Raw genomic sequence first — 9483 nt, forward strand, 5'->3', positions numbered from 1 at the left:
GCTCTTAAAAACCACCACTTCATCATTTTCTGGTTTTGGGATAGTTTCTTCCCCACCAAAGCGAATCAACCCCTTGTCGGCTTCTCTGAAGTAGCCTAGCTTCATCATCATAGTCATATTAGCTTTAGACACAGTCGACTTCCCAAAATCCAAATGACTGGGCTTTGATGGCATAGCGTTGTTATAATCAATCTCTTCTTCACTAATATCGCCCTCTTCAATATCTGCCTGCTCGGCTTCAGAAGCAGGGGCGCCTTCGTCAGGAGTGCCCTCCATCACAACTAGTCCCGACCGCCTCATAACTTTGGAGATCGGAGCAGTTTCAGTAGCTTCGGTTTCCTCTCCATCGTGTGTAACCCTAGCTATTGAGCACACCCTAGCCATTTGATGTTGAATTTCTTGCATTTTGATGAAGTTCATTATTTTTGACGAAGCTCTCTCTCTTCTCACGAAGCTAGAGCAAAGTGACCCTTTGTCTATGAATACGGTGAACAAGCTTTGGCGGTGGTCAAATTTTTCGGCAGCACAATAGTACAATAGCAGTAAATGTTGTGGTAACTTCACAAATACCCGTCTATTTATATAGTGCTGCAGGTGGGAAGGTGAATCACCAAGTCGCTCGCACCCGCTGAACAGTCACCCGCACTCGCTGAACGGTGGACCATAGTGCCCAAGAAGCTGAATCACCAGAGCGCGCATACCCGTCGTCTGGTGGGATCACCCTTCACTCAGAATATTTAAATCGTTTCTCGGCAACGAGCTAAGGGAAGGTGTTTTTCGGACCTTCGGCATCCCGAAGCCTGAGAGAGTTTTTTCACGGGTCGAGCTCGTTACGAAAAACGATCTGGCACCGTGAAGGGGCTACTGTTGGGGGTCTACTTCGTCGCCGAAGGTCCCATAAGAAGAAACACCTTCGGAAGAATGACACAAAGTCGAAGCTATTAATCAGAGAGCTTCGAAGTACATTTCCGAATGCACCGACTTAAAGATGAAATGACCAATCAACCCGTGATAACTTGTATTATGATTGTAAACCTTTGTAAAGGGCATGAATGTAATTTCTCACAGGCTCTGTCTTGTGCCTATAAATAGATGAACAGTACCCCTGTACTGTTCACGCTATCTTGTATTCGCTTGTGCGCAACACTTGAATTTTTGCCTTCTATCAAGCTGAAGGTATGAATGTAATTAAATATTGTATTTAAATATTCAAGTTTGTATAATGAAAACATGTGAATGATATCATATGTCTATTCATGTTATCTTTCATGTTTCATATGTTTTGCCTTTCATTTTTCTTATACCATGATGATGAAGGTACGTCCTTCATGACCTTCGTCCGAAGATCGTTATATCCTAAGGGAAATAATGCTTCGAAGGACGAAGGACATTAACATTTAATACTCTGTGTTGCCTTGTTCTTGACTCATAGCATTTGAGAACAAGTCCCCAATAGGCTCAATAGAAGAAACAAACGAGTAATGCTCACAAAAATTAGCTAAACATGAGCACGTAGTTACTCCCTTGCTGATATCACCCAATATCTGATCTACTGGATGATTCCTTTGAATTGTCGCCCAGACTTGAGTTGGAGGAGCTTGTGGTGCTTCTTCCTCCTTATCCTGTTCTTCATGTGCTCACCCTTGATCCAGCCCTTTATCTTGAGGTACATGTTCCTCATCTTGAGTTGGGGGATGCACCATTGTAGAGGAGGAATGTCACACCCAGTTTTAGAAGGCAAACCGAATACGAACCATGTACGTGCCAGGATCAGCAATTCACGTACACAACAGTTACATAACTGGAAATCATCACACAGTGCTCCAATAATAACATAGAAGGGTAATGATAGTCGATTACATCATACGTCTGAGACGTCCACATAGTCTTTACAATAATCAAAGTGTGAAAACGAAACGTAGATAAACGCGGCCTTCATAGGCAGCCGACTGGGGGGTTGCCGCTAACCCACGCCTAGAACTCGTCGTAATCTTGGAACTCCTGAAAGTCTCCTTCCACGGCTTCATCTTCTCCTGAGTAGTGGTTGCAATGCTGACAACCTGGGGGGGAGGGGTTGGTGTGTAGAGCAAGGGTGAGTACACATCAACATACTCAGCAAGTATCCTGTTTGGCTATAGTGGACTAGCTTTATGTGGGGGTAAGTCAAGCAGTTGCTTTTAGTTGGTCAGATTATTATTACTAGTAGAGAAAGCCAAGTTTTATAATTAACCCACGTTATTAATCCAAACATACTCCTTTCCAAATGGAAAGAGTACCACTTACCATTACCAGAGTCAATACCAAGAACCATCAATCTCATTGCCACTTGCAATCCGAACATCTCTGATCAAGTACCACTAATCAATGGAGCTCCCTTGGCCGCTCATAACTGCGAGCACGGCTGATATATCAGTTTTCAAACACTCTGCAGAGGTTGCGCACTTTACCCACAATTGATTCCCTTTCTGCCCGGAGATCATGACTCTCCATTGATCACTACCAAGGTGACCCAGCAGGGCATCACTACGTAGCCTTTACAAAGATTCCCCGGGGCTGTAGCCGCCTGTTAGGTTTCCTAAATGCACCGCACTCCTCCCCAAGGGGGGCGAATCCAAGCTTGGCAGAGCGAGCCGCATACACCAAGCCCCATTAACGGCACGACGGCGAAGCGAACTACACCCTAGTTCCTCTAATTATTCAGCTAAGGGCGTCCCATTCCCCCTCATGGTTGCACTGTTTTTCCCGGTTGGTCATCCAACAAACAGGTCCTTACGGAGAGGTACTCGAGAAACCGCTCGAGTCCCCTAAAATGCCACAAGTATATCATCATATCCAGAATAAAATAATAGTATCATCATTGTATCTCATCATGTTCATTGATTAAAGTAAAGCGATAACATGAATCTAATCATAATAATCAATTCCCAAAGGGTAAACAAGGACAGGAAAACAGAATACTAGTCAATCCTTAGGTTGATCATGGTATGCAGGTTGATGAGTTATAAAGTAAATGAGACATAATAGGTTAGAGGACACTTGCCTCCACCAACCGACTGCTGCTCAGGGGCTTCTCCTGAGAGTTCTTCGGGTTCCTCAACCAGATCGTTCTCTATATGAGTTCAAACATGCATTCACATCTCAAATCAAAAAGTAAACAGTACATCATACAAAGAGATGAATCCAATAGTCATACACCTGACATAAGGCTAGTGTTTACGACCATAGAAGTAGTAAGAATAACGTAACCACTATTATGATTGTCGGCGTTTCGACCCCGGGGGGTCCCTGGACCGACGAGTAAATTTGTCGCTGCGTGTCCCAGCCTAGATGGGTTGGCGCAAGATGAAACACAAGGGGAAGCGCGGCTCATGTTATCTCGCACCAGGGAGTGTGCTTGTAGTAGGGGTTACAAGCGTTCGAGAGAGAGAGAGAGAGTGAGCCTGTTCGTCAGCTCGTTCCCCCACGTGACCCTCCCGCATGAAGGCCCTGGACCTCCCTTTTATAGATGCAAGGAGAGGGTCCAGGTGTACAATGGGGGTGTAGCTATGCGCTAACGTGTCTAGCAGAGAGGTGCCTGAGCCCTGTGTACATGCCAACGTGGCTGTCGGAGAGGTGCTAGAGCCCTATGTACGCGGTATCGTGGCTGTTAGAGGAGTGCCTGAGCCCTGTAGAAGCACAGCTGTCGGTGCTGCTAGGATCTTGCTTGACGTCTCCTTGCTTCCATAGGGGGCTGAGAACCACCGTCGTCATGGACGCACGCGGGGAGCCATCATTACTTGTTACATGGGCGAGCCAGATGGGACGCCGGTCTTGTTCCCCCGTAGCCTAAGCTAGCTAGGGGTAGGGTAATGATGTATCCCCCGTGGCACGGTCGATCCGAGCCCAAGGTCGGGCGAGGCGGAGACTCCTCCTGAGGTCGAGGCCGAGGTCGGGCGAGGACACGATTCCTCCCGAGGCCGAGGTTGAGGCTGAGCCATGGGGTCGGGCGAGGCGGAGACCACCTTCCGAGGCCGAGGTTGAGGCCGAGCCCTGGGGTCGGGCGAGGCGAAGACCTCCTCCCGAGGCCAAGGCCTAAGGTCGGGCGAGGCGAAGCTTCTTGTTGTGCCTGAGGCTGAACTTGGCTGTTGTCAGCCTCACCCTGGTGGGTGGCATAGCAGTTGGAGTGGGGCGAGCGGCGCTGTTTTCCTATCAGGTCGGTCAGTGGAAGGGCGAAGTGACTGCGATCACTTCGATCTTGCCGACTGAGGCACGTGTGTCAGGATAAGGTGTCAGGCAATCCTCGCATTGAATGCGCCTGCGATACGGTCGGTTGGTGAGGCGATTTGGCCAAGGTTGCTTCACAACGAAGCCTGCCCGAGCTGGGCTTCGAGCGAGTCGAGGGTGCGCCCGTCGCTTGAGGAGGCCCTCGGGTGAGGCGTGAATTCGTCCGGGACTACTGTTCCTGCCTGGGATCACGTCCCTTGGTAGACGAGGCCTTGACCTGAACCGTGCCCATCAGTCTTTGCAGTTTGTGCTGATGGTGGTTACAAGCCGTGTTTAGGAGTGTTCGGGGTACCCCTAATTACGGTACCCGACAGTAGCCCCCGAGCCTCAAAGGGAGTGTTGGTACTCGCTTGGAGGTTTTGCTGCACTTTTTTGCGAGCGGACCGGCCTTTCTCGGTTACACTTTGTTCCGGTGGGTGCGCGTGAGCGCACCCGCCGGGTGTAGCCTCCGAGGCCTCAGAGGAGTGGTTTGACTCCTCTAAGGTCTTAATGCCTTTCGTGACGCCTTGGCCGGTCTGGTTGTTCCCTCATGCGGCCTGGCCGTAGCCCGGGTGCATGGTCAGGTTCCGAGTTTTTAGACTGGTTTGTTGACGCTGTCAACGGTTTGGCCGTAGCTGGGTTGCGAGAGCAGCCCCCGAGCCTCTGCACGGAGCGAGAGGACGATCAAGGACTGTCTCGACTTTTATTATACGCCCCTTCGTCGCCTTTCCGTAAGGAGGAAGGGGGGGGGGGAAGCGCCATGTTGCCCTCGGAGGGCGCCGAACATGGTGTCTGCAGTGAGTTGCTAACGGGTGATCCGAGTGGACGCCCGTGCCCCGTTCGATAAGGGTCAGCTAGTGGCCCAGAGGTGCGCTCCAAAAGTACCTGCAGGTGATTTGCCGGACCTGGACCCGTTCGATAGGGTCCGAGGGCTCGATGCCTCCCTTTGGTGCGATTCCGTTACAAAATCACTCCTGCTGGTCTCAGAAATGTTCTAGGGTACCTCAGGAGCGTAGCCCGAGCCTCGGCCATGTAACGGACATACCCAGAGTCATCCCTCGCTCTGCGTGCTCTGGGGCGGCTGTCGAACCCTTCCGAGGGGCCAGCCTTCGAACCCCTGATCAGTAGTGGGCGCGGAGCCCGAGTGCTCTGGGGCGGCTGTCGAACCCTTCCAAGGGGCCAACCTTCGAACCCCTGATTAGTAATGAGCTTGAAGCCCGAGTGCTATGGGGCGGCTGTCGAACCCTTCCGAGGGGCCAGCCTTCGAACCCCTGATCAGTAGGAGGGCTTGGGGCCCGCTTCCTTCCCGGAGAAGGATCCCTTTCGAAATATCCCCTTCCCGGTCCTTGTAGCAAGAGAGAGAAAGGGGAAGAGGAAAAGGATATGAATTTAAATGGTGTGGCGCACCTTTTTTGATGTGGTCATTATGGCGGAGGTGAAACGACGCCCGATTCGCCTGCCAAAAGTGTCGCTTGCCCCGCCGAGGAGTTAATGCGACGGGACAGGCGATTCGCGGGGCGGCCGTCGCGCGTGCGAGTAGTTCGAGGAACGGGCGTTTCGCCTTCAAGTTTGAATTTTGCGGGGGGTTCGGGCGAAGTTTTGAATGGACCTCGCCCGGGCCTTTATATACCAGGAAGAGGGGCCAGCGGTGGTTCTTTACTCTGCCATTTGCGCTTGCCTTCTACTTTGGTTTCCGCAACCTAAGAGAATAGCTAGAGAAAAGAAAACTGTGCACCTTGTCCCCCCCGCCTCCACCCCCTTCGTTCAGCGATGGCTGACAAGGTGACCGTCGTTCCGCCGCGCGATCCGTGGCCTTTCTCCACCGTCACGGTGGATGATCTGGAGGCCCTCGTCGCCGATGGTTTGCTCCGTTCCCTCTCCGGTGACCCGTAGCCAAAGTGGATGGCCCCTGCGAGTGAGGCCGACCCGACTCTGCCACCGGGGTATGTGGTTAGTTTCATCTCCTTCCACGAGCGGGGGTTCGGAGTGCCAGCGAGCCGTTTCATGCAGGCACTCCTGCACTACTACGGGGTGGAGCTGCACAACTTCAACCCCAACTCCATTGCGCAAGCGGCCATCTTCGTGGTGGTTTGCGAGGGTTTTTTGGGGATTGACCCCTAATGGGATCTGTGAACCATCTCTTCTCCGCGGAGCTCTTCGCCTTGACGATGGGGGAAAAGAAGGTCCGCATGGCGGTGCGGGCCGGTGGCTGCACCCTCTAGTTGAGGTAGGGGCGCGCGCAGCAGTACATCCCCGCCATCCTTGTGTCTTCGAACAAGGGGTGGCAGCGCCGGTGGTTTTACCTCCGGAACAACGACGGAAGGCTCCCGTCGTTTTCTCAACGAGTGGTGACCGCCGCCGGCAGCAACTGGCGCTGGGGGGCCACGCGCGAGAAACAGGAGAAGCTCCAGCCTCTTCTGGAGGCCTTGCAGAGGTTACGAGATGGGGGTCTTACCGCCGCGGGGGTCGTCACCACTACCCATCGCCGGAGGGTGCTTCCTTTGACGGAGCGGCGGTTGCCGCTTTTAGAGATGAAGCCGGGGGTCGATTTGGAGGGCTCGCAGACGTCCTCAGCTTCCCTCCCCGTCGACGACCTCCGCAGGCGGGTAGCGGGTACGGTAGGGAGGCTGGATGCCGGCGCCCTTACCTAGCCCGCGATGCGCCCCGACCACGGGTACGTTTCTCTGGTAAGTGCTCGATCCTTCTTCTGTTTTGCACCGAGTCACCTTTGATTCTTACTGTTGGGGCCTTTGTCCGTCCTCAGGGTTTGAGGTTTTACAAACCCTCCTTGCCACCGGTCCCGGAGGACACGGTGGACCGAGCCGCGCGAAGGACTGTTGCGGAGAAGAAAAAGGAGAAGAAGGACACGGAAAAGGCCCGGGCCCGCGAGCGGATGCGGGCTCGGGCAGCCTGGGAGAAGCGTCGTCGGAGGCAGGAGAGGGACGGGCTCCCGAGGGAGCTGTCACCGGAGACGCCTGACGATGATGACGATGATGATGATGATGATGACGAGGGCGACGACATGGCGGCCCGTCTTGGCCTCAGCCCGGATCTGAGGCTGGGCCAGGGGTCGCCGAGCCATCCAAGTGGGCTGGCGCCATCAACATCTGGGGTCAGAACATCAAGGTCTCGGTCCGAGGAGCAGAGGCAGGCCGGGGGGTACTTGACCCGTTGGCCGAGGTAATTGAGGTGACTCCGGGGAGTGAGGTCGATCCGCTCGCTCCCCAAGAGCAAGCGCCCGCGCCGGCTGTACAGGAGGTTTATCCTCGCGCCGTCGTGACGACCCCTGAGCAGGCCGTCCCTTCAGCTCCTCGGGCGCCCGAGGCGGGAACAGCGCTGAAGCCGGCAGCGGGGCAATCCTCGGCAGCGCGTGCAGGGATCGAGGCCCGAGAGGCCTCCCCGCAGGCTCGATTGGCCTTGGTCCAGAGCGGGTAAGTATCTAAGGATACCTCTGTTTTGGCTCTTTCTCTGTGTGCCCTGATCCTGCTTTATCTCTTCCTTTCAGCAAACGGAGGCAGGGCTTGGCCGGTCTGGCCCCCCGGAAGGCCCTTAAGACAGTGCCGGCTTCTGCAGCTAGTGCCACAGCGCGCCATGCCGGTTGGCTGGCCTCTGCACAAGACGCCCTCGAGCGGGGGGCCCAGGCGGCACGAGTTGCCATGGGGCAAGCCTCCCAGGCTGACCCCTCCATTGGGGCGGCGATCGTGCCGGGGGAGGCTGCTGACGTGGCCGCGGCCCCGAGCCCACCTGATGTGTTGCCGGCGCCGGCATCAGCTCCTGCCGAGGCCGTTGCTGATTTGCCCGTAGAGCCGCCCGTCGCCGCTGATGTTGGGATGGCTGAGGTGCCGCTGCTCGAGGTCGTCCCCAACCTCCCCAGTCTCGGCCATAAGGAGAGGGCGGCCGCCGTTGCCGAGGTCGGTGATCAGAGGCCCGCCTCCTTAGCCGAGGGGAGGCCCAGTATGTCGACAGCGATGGTACCCGATGCGTCGACTGCAGGGGGTCCTGACGCCTTGGAGGAGGGGCGCGCAGAACCGCGGCCCGTCTTGGGGAGCGGTGACCTTATCCCCACGCGGCGCAACCCTAATGAGTGGTGTGGGCAGGCGCTCCGATTCTGGAGCCGCGGCGCCTTGGAACCCCTCTTCGTCCTCAACGATGAGCGGGAGGAGCAGTCTCGGGATGAGCTCCGTGAGTATGTCGAGGCGGCGATGGGGTCGCTTCGGTCGACCATGGAGATCCTTTCTAGGGACGTTCCCAGGGTCCTCCAGGTAAGGGTTTCAGGCATACCCCTTGCGTGACCAGGGCATTCTTTGTAACACCCTGCTTCCCTTCCTCAAGAACTGGTGGATGTGAGTACCGCCAAGTCGCTGTTCATCCGTCGTGAGAGCGGCGTCTGGGCTTCGCTGCGGTCCCAGAGGGTCACGCTTGCCGAGGCTAATGAACGCCTCGCCCAACGGAACACCGAGGTGGCGGACCTTAGGCTGCTCTATGATGAGCTGGAGGCGGAGGCAGCGGCGGTGACGGTAGAGGACCTGGCCGTGGCCGTCGGGTCTGCTCAGTCCGCCCAAGCCGTAGCCTCGGAGCAGCGTGCCCGGGCCGAAGGTATGTTTTGGCCGCTTTGTGACTTTGATTCAGCTTCATTCTTCAACTCGTGTCTGAAGAATTTTGTTCGGCTGTCTGCAGAGTTCGAGACGGCTCTTAACGAGTCCGTCAAGGCGCTTGCCCAGGCGGCTGAGCAGAAGGAGGTCGACCGCGTGGCCATGTCCGAGGCTATCTCGGCCTTTTGCTAGGCCTTTGGCCTCGATGACATCCCCTCGGGTAGCTCCCCCCAGAGTCAACTGCGGGCCTTGGGAGGCCATGTGCGCAGCAGACTCCATGGGGCGCTGCATCACGGTGTTAGGCGGGCCTTCGCCGTGCTCGCTTCCCACTACGACGTGGATCTGGAGCGGGTCAGCGAGGAGTATTGTCTACTCGACGAAGATGAGGCTGCCTTAGCCGAGGTTCAGAGGCTTCATGTGGCCGTCCGGGCCCAAGCGCGGTGCTGGCGTCCTCCTTCGAGGTGGAGATCCTTCCGCTCGCGTCGCCGTCTATGGCCGGGCCAGATCTTGCCAAGGGTGGAGACGACGCTGAGGGTGGAGACGACGCCGAGGGTGCCGCTCCTCCCCCGGGCGATGTCTGATTCTGCCGGAGCAGTTTGTTAGGAGTATGCATGTGTTTTTCGCGGTCGTCGAGGCCTAAACATCTTAT

This window comes from Zea mays, chromosome 6, assembly GCF_902167145.1.
Source record: "Zea mays cultivar B73 chromosome 6, Zm-B73-REFERENCE-NAM-5.0, whole genome shotgun sequence".
NCBI classification, from domain to species: Eukaryota; Viridiplantae; Streptophyta; class Magnoliopsida; order Poales; family Poaceae; genus Zea; species Zea mays.